The following is a 15,810-nucleotide window of genomic DNA, read 5'->3' on the forward strand; positions in this document are numbered from 1 at the left end:
TAATTTCTGTTTAGAGGATCTGTCCAGCTCTGTAAGAGGAGTGTTAAAGTCCCCTGTAATTATGGTATTATCAGAGATCATATTGCTCAGACTGAGTAAGGTCTGTTTCAAGAATCTGGGAGCATTTAAGTTGGGTGCATAAATATTTAGAATTGAAACATCTTCTTGTTGTAGTTTCCCCTTGACCAATATAAAGTGACCATCTTTGTCTTTTCTGACTTTAGTTGCTTTAAATCCACATGTATCTGAAAATAAGATTGCAACTCCTCTTTTCTTCTGAATTCCATTTGCCTGAAAAATTGTCTTCCAACCCTGTCTCGGAGCTTGAATTTGTCTTTTGAAGCCAGGTGTGTTTCTTGCAGACAGCAGATGGATGGCTTATGTTTTTTAATCCAGTCAGCCAATTTATGTCTCTTCAGTGGGGAATTCAAGCCATTAACATTCATTGAGATAATTGATAAGTGTGGTAGTTTTCTATTCGTCTTATTTTGTGAGAGTCCATTGCTTAGTTTTGTCTTTTGCATCAGTGTGGAGGTTAGGTTCTGTCCTTCAATATCTGAGTTCTTACTTTGCTGCTGATCCATTGTGATGGTCAGTGTGTAGAACAGGTTGAAGTATTTCCTGTAGAGCTGGTCTTGCTGTGGCAAATTTCCTCAATGTTTGTATATCCATAAATGATTTGATTTCTCCGTCAATTTTAAAGCTTAGCTTAGCAGAATTCTGGGCTGGAAATTGTTCTGTTTAAGTAGATTAAAGGTAGATGACCATTTTCGTCTTGCTTGGAAAGTTTCATTAGAGAAGTCTGTGGTCACTCTGATGGATTTGCCCCTGTAGGTCAACTGGCGCTTACTCCTGGCAGCTTGCAGAATTGTTTCTTTTGTCTTGACTTTGGACAGGTTCATCACAATGTGTCTTAGAGAAGCTCGGTTAGAGTTGAGGCAACCTGGGGTCTGATATCCCTCTGAAAGCAGTGTGTCAGAATCTTTGGTGATATTTGGGAAATTTTCTTTTATAATATTCTCTAGTATGGCTTCCATTCCTCTGGGGCATTCTTCTTCCCCTTCTGGAATTCCTATAACTCGTATGTTGGAATGCTTCATAAAGTCCCATAATTCTGACAGTGAACGTTCTGCTTTCTCTCTCTTCTTTTCTGCCTCTTTTACTATCTGAGTTATCTCAAGAACTTTGTCTTCTACCTCTGAAATTCTTTCTTCCGCATGGTCTAACCTGTTGCTGATACTTTCCATTGCATCTTTAAGTTCCCTGATTGACTGTTTCAGTTCCTTCAGTTCTGCTATATCCTTTCTATATTCTTCATATCGTTCATCTCTGATTTGATTCTGTTTTTGGATTTCCTTTTGGTCATTTTCCACTTCATTAGCAGTTTCCTTTATTGTTTCCATCATTTATTTCATTGTTTTCATCATGTGTATTCTAAATTCCCTTTCTGTCATTCCTAACATTTCTTTATAGGTGGAATCCTCTACAGTAGCTACCTCATGGTCCCTTGGCGGGGTTGTTCTGGACTGGTTCTTCATGTTGCCTGGAGTTTTCTGCTGATTCTTCCTCATGAGTGATTTCTTTTATCTGTTTCCTTGCCCTAATTTTCCTTTCACTTCGTCTTGCTCTTTAAGTTCTCGTGCCTGTAGACTAAGGTTTCGATGAGTCTTTTTGGTAAAGGACCAGAAGAATGAGAAGGTTAAAGAGCAAGAAAGGGATGGAAGAAAGGAGGAATGTGCAAAAAGAAAAAAAAAATAGAGAAAGGAGAGGCGGTGGGTAAAAGGAATATTGACAAAAAGAAGAGAGGCACAGAAAGAGAGAGACAGAGCAATATAGGTGTACAGTAGGGTACTTTTACACAACCTTAAAAACCCACCCCCCTTCTGGGGGTGCCCCGTTGGGTGGTTCCCTTGAGGTCAGTGGCTCTTTGCTAACCTGGTCAGACACAGTACCCCGCCTCTACCAAGTAGAGAGGAAAGACAAAAATGCTATAAATCAAACCAAAACAAGCAAACAGAAAACTTTACGGGATAAAATTGGGTGAAAAACCAAATAATAGTGGTAAAAACACTAGCAAAAATGAAGTTCTAGTTATTGAAAAAGGCAGCAATGGGAAATTATAATTACACTAGAAAAATTGAGAAAGAAAAAATCTGTACAGAAAAGGTTGAAATTAAAAAACAGAACAACATCAACAACATCAAAATAAACAGAAAAACAACCAAACCAAAAAAAAAAAAAAAACAGAAAAAAAAAAAACCCACAACCAAAAACAAAGCAGTATGTATATGTTGTTGAATATTGTCTGGGCAACACGTGGTCTTCTGGGGTATGAGCATTAATCACAGTGCTGATATGACTGGAGGCTGCAGATTTCTCCAACCCTAGCAGGTAAACACCCTAAATCTCTCTTCAGCCCTCTTAAAAGGCACTTCGAACTTATAAACTTGCTGAGTAGAAGCTTTCCCAGGAAAGTACTTGTTGCTGGAATCACTGCTGAAGTGGCTATCCACTTACCCAGTGTGCCAAAACCAGTCTCACTCTGCCCCTGAGGGTTACGGTTGTAAGGTAGCTCAGACCCCACCCTTAGGCTACTCAGTCACTGGGTTACTAGCTCCCGCCCAATGCTTGCTCTGCAACCCTGAGGGCAGAGCTTGCCGGGGCAGATCACTCACAATGGCTCCCTGTGGCCCACACCCAAACACTATTAGCTCTGTCTGGCTCAGCGGCTCAGACTGGGGCCCTAGACAACAGCCAAAGTTCTCTGCACTCCTGCTCAGGCTCTCCCCAAGGCAGTTCAACTGAGTGCCAAGTCCAAAGACACCAAAACAGTTCACAGGTAAGGCCTTTCTGGTTTGCAGTCTCACTGCTACTGTACTTACTTACAGTTGCTGGCGGGTTTAGACGGATTGAACACACGCGACCACTTGCCGGTTTTCCACTGTTTTAGTCCTCCTCTTGGGGTCCAGAAGTCTCTCACTGACTCCTTGTATCCTCACAAGGATGATTATAGGCAGATCCCACCAGCCAGAGATGCCTGGAGTCCTATCTTCCCAGACTCACGGTGCCCAGATGCAAGGAAGCTGTTACTCGGCCGCCATCTTGCTCCCTGCTTTTTTTTTTTTTTTGCCATCAGTAGCTTTTGTTGAATTATTTAAAATATAAGTAATGTTTACAAATCAATTTAGGAAATGCTCCAACAACAACAACAACAAAAATTGGCAAAGCACACAAGTACATCATTATGTAAACATAAAGTAATGTAATCTAATGTTGCCCAAAGAAAGAAACACAAGTGACCAATAATCTTGAAAGATGCTTTACCTCTTCAAGAATCAAATAATATAGATGGAAACAACAGATTTATCTTTTTCTTCCCCCAAAGATTCAAAATACTTTCTTATCCACAGGATTGACAAGGGAATGGGGAAAAATGAAGATCTCCAGAAAATTATTTCAGTTCATTCTTGAAAGCAGTTTGGAAATGTGTATCAAATGTACAAGATAAGGAACTTCTGACTTCACTTGTGTATTTAAGTATTTGTCTTGAGAAAATCAAGTGTGGTAAGATTTATGTGTATAGATATTTATGGCAGTATGATTATGCCATAGAAGAATTAGAACTCTAAATATCCATCAATAGGAGATTTATTAACTATGGCCCCTTTATATAATGGAATCCCATGAAGCCATTAAAATAAGGTAGATTTATAGTTATTGATACATAAAAATATTAATGATATATTGTTGAGTGAAAAAGCAGGTTAAAACACAGCATGTGTACAAAGATTCCATATGTCAGAGGTTGGCAGATCTCTGTTGTAAATGGTTAGGTAGCGAATAGTCTAAGCTTTGTAAGTCATTTCTTTGTTAATAGTATTCAATTCTCCTGTTAGAGTGTAGAAGTAGCCAGGGACAATATGTCAACAAGTGAACATGGCTATGTTCTGATAAAACTTTATTCATAGAAATAGGTGGCCACCTAAGTTTACTGACCCCTACTAAGTGTAGATGTGTGTGTGTTTTCAGGTATAGAGAATGTACATTTCTAGAAGAATGTTCATCCAAATGTTAATAGTATATGGCTCTGCATGCAGGATTCTAGATTTTTGTTACTCTATATTTTCTTTAATGTTTAATTTTATAAGAATTAGAAAAAGTCATAAAAAATATTATTTCCTAAAAAGATAAGAGTCTGTTCACCCTTCAGAAAAACAGGTTCACAGCGTAACATGCCAAAGAGTTCTTAGAGCTTCCATGTTACATAGGCATCTATCAAAGAAAGCAGTATTGAAGTAGAGTTCACCATTTTATCTGCTGCAACATCGCTTCATGCCTGTGTTGTTGTACTTGTTTCTTTCATAATCTCCTTTCTCCTGATTTTTAGTTCTTTCCTATCCTTTTACATACATAATTGCCAGATTGACCTAAGAATATATTTTAAAAGCTAGAATTCTGTTATCTTGTTCTGTAAGAATCAATCAGAAGTAATCCAGTTTTGTAAGAAAAATAAATGTACATATGCACATCCATACTACTTTCTTGGCTCTCCATTTCCGTTACTACTGGCTTTCTGGTTTCTCTTCCTAACCCCTTAATATAGGTGCTCACCAAGTTCTGTCTTTGTTATCTTTTTTCACTACGTTGTCTCTCTTGGTATGCTTATAGGTTTATAAACCACCCATGGGAGGACTCATCAGATGTTCATGGAAGTAGCCAGTTCTGTGTGGGGAATTTACAATAACCAGTTACCTATAACTGCTTTCCCTTTCTCATGTAGGTATTAGCTGTCAAGCTAGATGCGCCAAATTTGGATTTATTAATTCAGCTTTCACATCTGGTTCACTACTATATCTAATTTTGTGAAACTAGCTCTCCAATATCAGCCTTGGAGAGGAAATTTGATACTTTCTGGATATGTATTTGGAGACAGAGAAGAAAGAGTATAAAGCAGAGAAACCAGCTGTCCTTATCTGACATAGAGTAGGCAACATATGATAGTAGCCCTGACTAGTTAGATTGCAATGGACATGAAAAGAAGGGGATGCATGCTGGGATTTTACGAAGACAAATTAACAAGATTTAGTGATGAACTAGACTTAGAGAGTTGAAGGAGAGGGTCCATTAAAGATAGCTCACAGTTTAATAGTTTGTGCAAATGGTGTAACATGTCTACCCTTTTCCTGATGAAACAGAAGGTTGTCATTATCTGCTGAGAAACGGCGGGTAGGGGGAGATAGAGTCAGAAATTAAGGATTTTGCAATCAGGAGGTGGAGGAGGAAGATGGCTATTTCAAGCAGAGGGAGCAATGTTAGCAACAGCTTGAAAGTGTGGAAATAATCAGTGTTTTCTGGACAGTTTGAATACTCTAGTGGAATTAGCACACAGTAGCATGGTGGAAAAGCAAGCTATAGTCTGATTATGAAGGGTCTTGAATCCCTTGCTAATCAGTTTAATTTATCTTTATAATTCAACTGTCCTCAGACATTTAGATTCATATACTCCTAACATTTTATATCCAATTTATGGACCAATGTAGAATCGCCTGCTTTTATTTTGCAAAGTAAAGTATTAAAGCAATAATAAAAACCACTATTTTACTTCAAGTCTAAGGAATCCCTTAAAAGGCTTTATATTTTATATGACAATGATAGCAAAATAAATCCTACAGTCAATTCAGAAATTATTATAATTATCATAGAACTCTATTTTTTAATTAATGAAGATTGCTGGAAATTAATAAACACTAAGCTTCTATTTGACAAGGGCAAGTCAGAAGCTAGTTACTTAAATTCAACACCTTAGAAAAACAGCCACAAATCACCAGTCAAGTGGAGAGCTTGAGCAATGAAGATAGTAGCCGCAGCATTGCTGAGCCTTACCGTATAATAACATGCTTAAAAGGGCTTGGCAAATGACTGAACTTCCACTGTCCTGGAAGGAATATTTACTTATGCTTAGTAAGTAGGACAAATGCTGCATGGCCTTATTTCTTTTCTGAAGATGTGCTAGGAAGGGATTGAAGTGCATATGACAGTTTTAGAATTAGAAAATTCATAATTTTAAATTCCTCTTTCAAAAGATTGATCTTCCATGTTTATCACTGTTGAGACGTTTTCTTAGTATCTTAATTATATGTATTTTTAACTATCCATCAATCCTACCATTTGGGCAATTATATATACGATTGAATATAATGGCCTGAATTATCCAAATATTTTCTTACTCTTGCATCATTAATTATTATTTTTCTGCTGTGTTCCATTGTTTATAGTTTTCTGTTAAGATCTTGAAAAATGAACACTAGGTATTTTCTCACTTATGGGAACTGTAAATTTACAGGCATTTCAGGAATTGTACTAGAATTGACATAACTCTAAATTATACAGAAAGCTAAAGAACATATAAATCATGCCAAAAATACTTAGGTTTGGGAAGACTGGATGCCTTAGGGAATTGGTAATTTGATCCAAAGCCTGTCACCTGTTAAAATTTATCCTGGGTCAGGAGTGACTGAAAATCATTACGACCTGACAGGTGTTCAGGATTGTGTGTAAACTGAAGTGGTAGCCTCAGTATAGTTCCTATTCGACACGTATGGTGTGTTACTGAAACCACTGCAACATTAATTGATAACTATGCTGGCAATCTTGATTGAGGTGCCAAGGACTAACTGGCCTGAACTCTTTTCACCCCTACTAATGTGCCTTTTAAAATAGGTTCAAGTGTGCTTGTGTAGCAGAAAAGTGTGTTTGTTCCTTTGCTGGATTACTCTACTCCTAAAATTGACCATCTGTATTTCTTGCAGTGGCTTCTCTTTTTATACCTTCTGATACTTTTTTTTTTTCCTGAAGAAATGTTTTATCTACCTTTTGAATCGTCAAATAACATAAAGCATTTAAGTTGCTGATACTTACCCACAGGGATGCGTAGACCCATTCTCTTATATTCTTTCCTTGCAATTTAATTTAGAAACATTAACAGGCTCTTACATGTCTAAGAATTAATATCAATCATAATTAAATAATACTGAAAGAATGACTTTCAATGTAGTTAATATTTTTCATTCACAAATGGTTGCTTTATATATTAAAGAGTGAGAAATGAAAGAAGTCCACTCAATTCTTCCTAGTTGGCAGTTGACATATGAATATAAAATGAAAAAGATCAATACTCACTGATATCATACAGGGAGGAGAAAATTTACTCTCTTCACTAGTGGATCATGATGGCATGCATGTCTACATACTTGAATTTATCCCCAAACATGTCAGCAAGAAGAGTTTAGCAAGGCGGGAAGATAATCTGACTTTTAATACTAACATAATAATTGTGTTAATTGCATGTACCCCAGCTTCTGCTCTCTAGCAAGAACGTGATGGTGCTGCTTACAGAACATCTTAGTGGTGCTTCCTGCCCAGTAGTTACATAGATTTTTTTGACTAGCAAATTACTATCTTTTTCTAGACAAATCCTTCCACAATGCTATTGAAAAGCTAAAAAGAGTGAATTTTAAATGGGTCTGCTTCTAGGCAAAAATAATGATGACGTGAAATTTAAATTGGTTTTCCAATAGAGGCAATAAATATATGTCTACAGTTTTGCCTTTGCAGAATACCAGACTGGAGTTATGTTCCTAATTTGTGTGTGTATGGGATAAAACCAGTTTATCCATTTGTAAAATAAATACATGAATTCTTAGCAATATGCGTTTATAAACTAAGCAGTTCATAGTCTCAACATTAAGAGATTGGGCCAAATTATTAGTAAATTAATTATTTCAGTTTTGCTTTGCTGCTTTTCTATAACTTTTCTAGATATTCCCTAAATATATTTAGAAAAAATAGGAAATTGTAGCTAAATTTTATTTATAAAATATTCATAACAAAATTTTACAAGGAGGTGGCAGACATACAGAGAATATTTTATAAATATTTTATAAAATTTTATAAGGAATATTTCGTAAATAAAGGCCCCTGTGTGTGATTATTTTACAGGTGACTTTGGGACATCCTGTAGGGCTTTTGATATTCATTCATGATATTGCATATATCATAACTTATTCTATTTTTTTGTTGTTTAGTTGTATTTCATTTTACAAGTATACGATAATTGGTTTATCCATTCACCACGTGATGGGCATTTAGATCATTTCACATTTGGAGCTATTATGAATGAAACAACTCAGAATGTTGACTAAGTTTACAGTGGATGTATGTATTTATTTCTCTTGGGTAAAGACATGGAATTGCTAGATCACGTGATAAGTATGTTTATTTTATAATAAATGGCCAAACTGTTTTTCCAAAGTAGCATCCTATTTCAGTGAAAAATTCAGTGCCTTTCAATGGAAACTTTTATGCTGAGAAAAGCTGTACAAATTTTTTAGTTTTAAATTTATGTAAAAATTGGCTTTAAATTACTAATAAATATTTAATCAGAAGTATTTGGTTATTTTTATTACTCGAAGCAATGAGACTTGCTTAGGCAACTGTCAAGACATCATGCTGCTTACAGCAGCAAGATCCTGGCAGACTGTTGTATAGCCGGGCCAACTCTATGTTCTCCCAAATCACAATGTGGCTGTTGGCCATAGCACATTACAGGTGACTGGATCTTTGCAGCATGTTCGGATTTAGGAAAATCAGGGCTTTACTCAGGCTGTGTATTATAGAAGATTGATTCTTCTGGTTACATAAAGCTGCTGCTAAAGAAATAAGCCTTATATGTAGAGAAAAAAAGTTGCGGAAGATGACAGACAATCCAAGATGGCAGCCGAGTAACAGCTTCCCTGCAACAGGGCACTGTGAGTCTGGGGAGATAAGACTCCAGGCTTCTCTGGCTGGTGGGATCTGCCTATAATCATCCCTCTGAGGATACAGGGAGTCAGCAAGGGACTTCTGGACCCCAAGAGGAGGACAAAAACAGTGGAAAACTGGCAAGTGGTTGCGCGTGCTCGATCAACCTAATCCCGCTGGCAGCTGTAAGTACAAGCAGCGGTGAGACTGCAAACTGGAAAGGCCTTACCTGTGAACTGTTTCAGTGTTTATGGACTTGGCACTCAGTTGAACTGCCGTGGGGAGTGCTTGAGCAGGACTGTGGAAAACTTTGGGCATTGTCTAGGGTCCCAGACTGAGCTGCTTAGCTTGACAGAGCTAATAGTGTTCGGCTGTGGGCCTCAGGGAGCCATTGTGAGAGAACTGCCCTGGTAAGCTCCACCCGCAGGGTTGCAGAGCAAGGATCGGGTGGGAGCTAGTAACCTAGTGACTGAGCAGCCTAAAGATGAGGACTGAGCTGCCTTACAGCCTTAACACTCAGGGGCAAAGTGAGACTGATTTTGGCACACTGGAGCCTCGGGCTGTTGCCGTGGGTAGAGTGCCATGGAGTCACAGCTCATAGCAACCTCCAACTCCTGGGCTTGGCACTGCCTAGATCTCCATAAGAGCTGCGCCATGACACCTGACACACGACCCACGCCCACTGGGCCTCTGCATGCCCTGACCAGGAACTATGGGAGCCGGGAAACCCTGCGTCCTCCCTCTTGTACCCTCCCTGCTTCCACACCGGCCCACTCATCTGGCCAGGGACTCTGGTAGCTGTATTCCCTCCAGAGCCCTCCCTGCCTCGGCACAGAGCCCTATCCTGGCTAGAGACTGCTGGAGCCTTGAGCTCTCTGTGCCAAAGTGACTGGACGCTAGGCACTCCCAGAACCGTGCGTAACACCTCCCGCCCTGTTGCTGAATCCAGGTGTGTCACACTCTGGAGCTGCTTCCACAACCAGAACTACATGTCTTGGGCAGCCCCAGAGGAACTACACAGGGTCAATCCCTACAAAGATCCAGCAACAATAGAGTGATACCGCTGGGGTCTAATCTTGGAGAGACACCTCCCAACTCTGAGGATGGTCAGAGGCAATGGTGAAAAACAATCATGAGGCAAAATCAACAGAAAAACTCTGGCAATATGAATAATCAGAATAGATTAACTCCCCCAAGGATCAATGGGGGCAGACACAGCAAAAGATCCCATGCACAAACAAGTAGCTGAGATGTCAGAAATCAAATTCAGAATCTGGATAGAAAATAAGATCGAATTACAATTCCAAGCAGTAACCCAAAAGATATTTCAAGAATTCAATGAATTCAAAGACCAAATGACCAAAGATTTTGACACACTGTAACAAGAAGTTGCAGCCCTCAAAGATCTGAGAAATACAGTAGAATCCCTCAGCAACAGAATGGAGCAAGCAAAAGAAAGGATTTCTGACATTGAAGACAAAGCTTTCGAACACTCCCAAACTCTCAAAGAGGAAGAGAAATGGAGAGCAAAAACAGATCACTCTCTCAGAGAGCTCGGCGATAATTCGAAGAAAACCAATATTCGTCTTATAGGGATCTCCGAAAGTGACAAAGTGGCTTCACAAGGCACAGAGTCTCTTCTCCATGAGATTATGCAGGAGAACTTTCCAGACATGCCAAGAGATTCTGAAATTCAGATAGCAGATGGTTTCAGAGCTCCAGCACGACTCAACCCAAATAAGACATCCCCCGGACACATCATAATCAATTTCACTCAAGGAGAAAATTCTAAATATGAAGGAGAAAATTCCGAAAGCAGCCAGACGATAGAAAACCATCACCTACAAGGGCAAGAATATTAGAATAACTGCAGATTTCTCTGCTGAAACCTTTCAAGCTATTAGAGAATGGTCATTGACTTTTAATCTCCTAAAACAAAATAACTTTCAACCCAGGATCCTGTACCCAGCTAAACTGAGTTTCATTTATGACAGAGAAATTAAATACTTCAATGACATTCACATGTTAAATAAATTTGCCATAACTAAACCAGCTCTCCAGGATATTCTCAGACCCATCCTCCATAAAGACCAGCATAATCCTCCACCACAAAAGTAAAGCCACCCAGAAAATTTTGATCAAATTCCAACTTCCACACTCGCAAAAGGATTAAAAATGTCCACCGGACTCTCAAAAGGCTTATCAATATTCTCAATTAATGTGAATGGTTTAAATTGTCCTCTAAAGAGGCACAGGTTGGTTGACTGGATACAAAAACTCAAGCCAGATATCTGCTGCATACAAGAATTGCATCTTACATTAGAAGACAAATATAGACTCAAGGTGAAGGGATTGTCATCTATACTCCAGGCAAATGGAAAGCAGAAAAAAGCAGGCATTGCAATCCTATTTGCAGACGCAAAAGGCTTCAAACCAACTGAAATAAGGAAGGATAAGTATGGACACTTCATATTTGTTAAAGGTAATACTCAATATGATGAGATTTCAATTATTAATATTATGCACCCAACCAGAACGCACCTCAATTTATAAGAGAAACTCTAACAGACATGAGCAACTTGATTTCCTCCAGTTCCATAGTAGTTGGAGATTTTAATACCCTGTTAGCAGTGCTGGATAGAACCTCTATAAAGAAGCTAAGCAAAGAAATTTTACATTTAAACTTAATCATTCAACATCTGTACTTAACAGAAATCTACAGAACATTTCATCCCAACAGAACTGAATACACATTCTTCTCATCAGCCCACGGAACATACACCAAAACCAACCACATCCTAGACCACAAATCTAACCTCAGCAAATTGAAAAAAATAAAAATTATTTCTTGTATCTTCTCAGACCATCATGGAATAAAAGTTGAACTCAATATCAACAGGAACCTGCATACCCATACAAAAAAGTAGAAGGTAAACAACCTTTTGCTGAAGGATAGATGGGTTATAGATGAGAGTAAGAAGGAAATCACCAAATTTTTGGAACAAAACAACAATCAAGACATGAATTACCAGAACCTCTACTGCAAAGGCAGTCCTAAGAGGGAAATTTATAGCACTGCAAGCCTTCCTCAAGAAAATGGAAAGAGAGGACGTTAATAACTTAATGGAACATATTAAGCAACTGGAGATGGAAAAACACTCCAACCCAAAACCAGGCAGAAGAAAAGAAATAACCAAAATCAGAGCAGAATCAAATGAAATTGAAAACGAAAGAATTATGCAACAGATCAATAAATCCAAAAGTTGGTTTTTTGAAAAGATCAATACAATAGATAAAACTTTGGCCAACCTAACCAGAAAAAAAAAAAGAGTAAAATCTCTAATTTCATCAGTCAGAAATGGTAACGATGGAATAACAACCGACCCCTCAGAAATTCAAAAAATCCTTCACGAATACTACAAGAAACTCTACTCTCAGAGATATGAAAATCTGAAAGAAATCGACCAGTACCTGGAAGTACGCCACCTACCAAGACTTAGACTAAATGAAGTGGAAATATTGAACATGCCTATATCAAGTTCTGAAATAGCATCAACTATACAAAATCTCCCTAAAAAGAAAAGCCAAGGACCAGATGGCTTTACATCAGAATTCTACCAAACCTTTAAAGAAGAACTAGTACCTAATTACTAAACCTCTTCCAAAATATAGTAAAAGAAGCAGTACTACCCAACACATTATACAAAGCAACCATCACCTTGATCCCCAAACCAGGGAAAGACACAACAAGAAAAGAAAATTATAGACCAATATCACTAATGAATATTGATGCTAAAATACTCAATAAGATCCTAACAAACAGAATCCAACAACACATCAAACAAACTATACACCACAACCAAGTGGGATTTATTCCAGGGTCTCAAGGCTGGTTCAATATACATAAATCCATGAATGTAATTCAGCACATAAACAAACTAAAAAATAAGGACCATATGATTCTTTCAATTGATGCAGAAAAAGCTTTTGATAATATCCAGCATCCCTTCATGATCAGAACACTTATGAAATTGGGATAGAAGGGACATTTCTTAAACTAATAGAGGCCATCTACAGCAAACCCACAGCCAATATCGTATTGAATGGAGTTAAATTGAAATCATTTTTCCACTTAGATCAGGAACCAGGCAAGGTTGCCCATTGTCTCCATTGCTCTTTAACATTGTAATGGAAGTTTCAGCCATTACAATTAGGGAAGAAAAGGTGATCAAGGGTATCCACATAGGGTCAGAAGAAATCAAGCTTTCACTCTTCGCAGATGATATGATCATATATGTGGAAAACAGTAGGGATTCTAGTACAAAACTTTTAGAAGTGATCAAGGAATACAGCAATGTCTCAGGCTACAAAATCAACACCCATAAATCTGTAGCCTTTATATATACCAACAGTAACCAAGCTGAAAAAAACAGTAAAGTACTCCATTCCTTTCACAGTAGTGCCAAAGAAGATGAAATATTTGGGAGTATACCTAACAAAGGATGTGAAAGATCTCTACAAAGAGAACTATGAAACTTTAAGAAAAGAAATAGCTGAAGATGTTAACAAATGGAAAACATACCATGCTCATGACTGGGAAGAATCAACATTGTTAAAATGTCTATACTACCCAAAGCAATATAGAATTTTAATGCAATCCCTATTAGGTCTCCACTGTCATACTTTAAAGATCTTGAAAAAATAATACTTCATTTTATATGTAATCAGAAAAACCTCGAATAGCCAAGATTACTCAGAAATAAAAACAAAGCAGGAGGAATCACGCCACCAGACCTCAGACTATACTACAAATTGATAGTGATCAAAACAGCATGGTACTGGTGCAAAAAAACAGAGAAGTAGATGTCTGGAACAGAATAGAGAACCAAGAGATGAATCCAGCTACTTACCATTATTTGATCTTTGACAAGCAAGTTAAAAACATTCAGTGGGGAAAAGATTTCCTATTTAACAAATGATGCTGGGTGAACTGGCTGGCAACCTGTAGAAGATTGAAACTGGACCCACACCTTTCACCATTAACTAAGATAGACTCTCAGTGGATAAAAGATTTAAACTTAAGTCATGAAACTATAAAAATACTTGACAAAAGTATAGGGAAAACTCTCGAAGGAATCGGCCTGGGTGAATATTTTATGAGGAGGACTCCCCAGGCAATTGAAGCAGTATCAGAAATACACTACTGGGACCTGATCAAACTAAAAAGCTTCTGCACAGCCAAGAACATAGTAAGTAAAGCAAGCAGACAGCCCTCAGAATGGGAGAAAATATTTGCAGGTTATACCTCCAATAAAGGTCTAATAACCAGAATCCATAGAGAACTCAAACATATTAGCGAGAAAAGAACACGTGATCCCATCTCAGGATGGGCAAGGGACTTGAAGAGAAACTTCTCTAAACAAGACAGACACATGATCTACAAACACATGAAAAAAAAAGCTCATCATCCTTAATCATCGGAGAAATGCAAATCAAAACTACTGTGAGATATCACCTAACCCCAGTAAGAGTAGCCCACATAACAAAATCCCAAAACCAGAGATGTTGGCGTGGATGTGGAGGAAACGGCACAATTCTACACTGCTGGTGGGAATGCACACTGATATGTTCCTTTTGGAAGGATGTTTGGAGAATACTGAGAGACCTAAAAATAGCCCTGCCATTCGATCCTATAATTCCTTTACTAGGTTTATACCCAGAAGACCAATAATCACAATATAACGAGGACATCTGTACCAGAATGTTAATTGCAGCCCAGTTCATAATTGCTAAGTCATGGAAGAAGCCCAAGTGCCCATCAACCCATGAATGGACTAGCAAATTGTGGTATATGTATACCATGGAATACCCTGTTTCCCTGAAAATAAGACATCCTCCGAAAATAAGACCTACTTACAGGAAAGAGAAGATGTACCCTGAAAATAAGACCTAGCGCATCTTTGGGAGCACACCTTCAAATAAGGCACTGTCTTATTTTCAGGGAAACAGGGTATTATGCAGCCTTAAAGAAAGATGGAGACTTTACCTTTTTCCTGTTTACATGGATGGAGCTGGAACATACTCTTCTTAGCAAAGTATCTCAGGAATGGAAGAAAAAGTGTCCAATGTACTCAGCCCTACTATGAAGCTAAATGATAGCTTTCACATGAAGGCTATAATGCAACTATAGCACAAGACTATGAGGAAAGGGCCAAGGAAGGGGAAGGGAGGGGGGAGGTTAGGGTGGAGGGAAGGTAATGGGTTGAGCCACATCTACGGTGCATCTTAGAATGGGTACCGGTGAAACTTACTAAAGGCAGAACACAAATGTCTACATACAATAACTACGAAAATGCCATGAAGGCTACATTGAACAGTTTGATGAGAATATTTCAGGTTGTATATGAAACCAGCACATTGTACCCCTTGATTGCACTAATGTACCCAGCTATGATTTAACAATAAAAATGAAGAAATTAATAAAAAAAAAAAAGAAAATGCCATGAAGGTTACGTTGAACAGTTTGATGAGAATATTTCAGATTGTATATGAAACCAGCACATTGTATCCCTTGATTGCACTAATGTACACAGGTATGATTTAACAATAAAAAAAAAGTAAAAAAAAAAAAGTTGCATTGCCATTAAGCATTTTGGAAATAAATTACTAACAATTGCATCCTAGTACTTAAACCTGACGATGTGATTTGATTACGTCAAGAGTTCCCAATTTTTGACACTATTTTTGTTCATCATCAGAGTTTTGAAAAGTCTTAGATCTAAGTTTACGACATATTTTTAACTGTTTTGGGAAATAAAAGGTACTTTAGTTAGTTCTTGCTTTGGTATGGTATAGAATAGATTCATATATATTATTGTTATCACCATTTCGTTTTCAACTACCCCATTTATTAGGTGCCACAGTGAGGCTCTCTACTAGAGCTCTATCTAGTGTATGCCTTCAGCTAACAGATTAAATTAAAACTGCTGGAACAACTTCCTAGAAGACCAA

Source organism: Nycticebus coucang, chromosome 7 (assembly GCF_027406575.1).
Source record: "Nycticebus coucang isolate mNycCou1 chromosome 7, mNycCou1.pri, whole genome shotgun sequence".
Classification (NCBI taxonomy): Eukaryota; Metazoa; Chordata; class Mammalia; order Primates; family Lorisidae; genus Nycticebus; species Nycticebus coucang.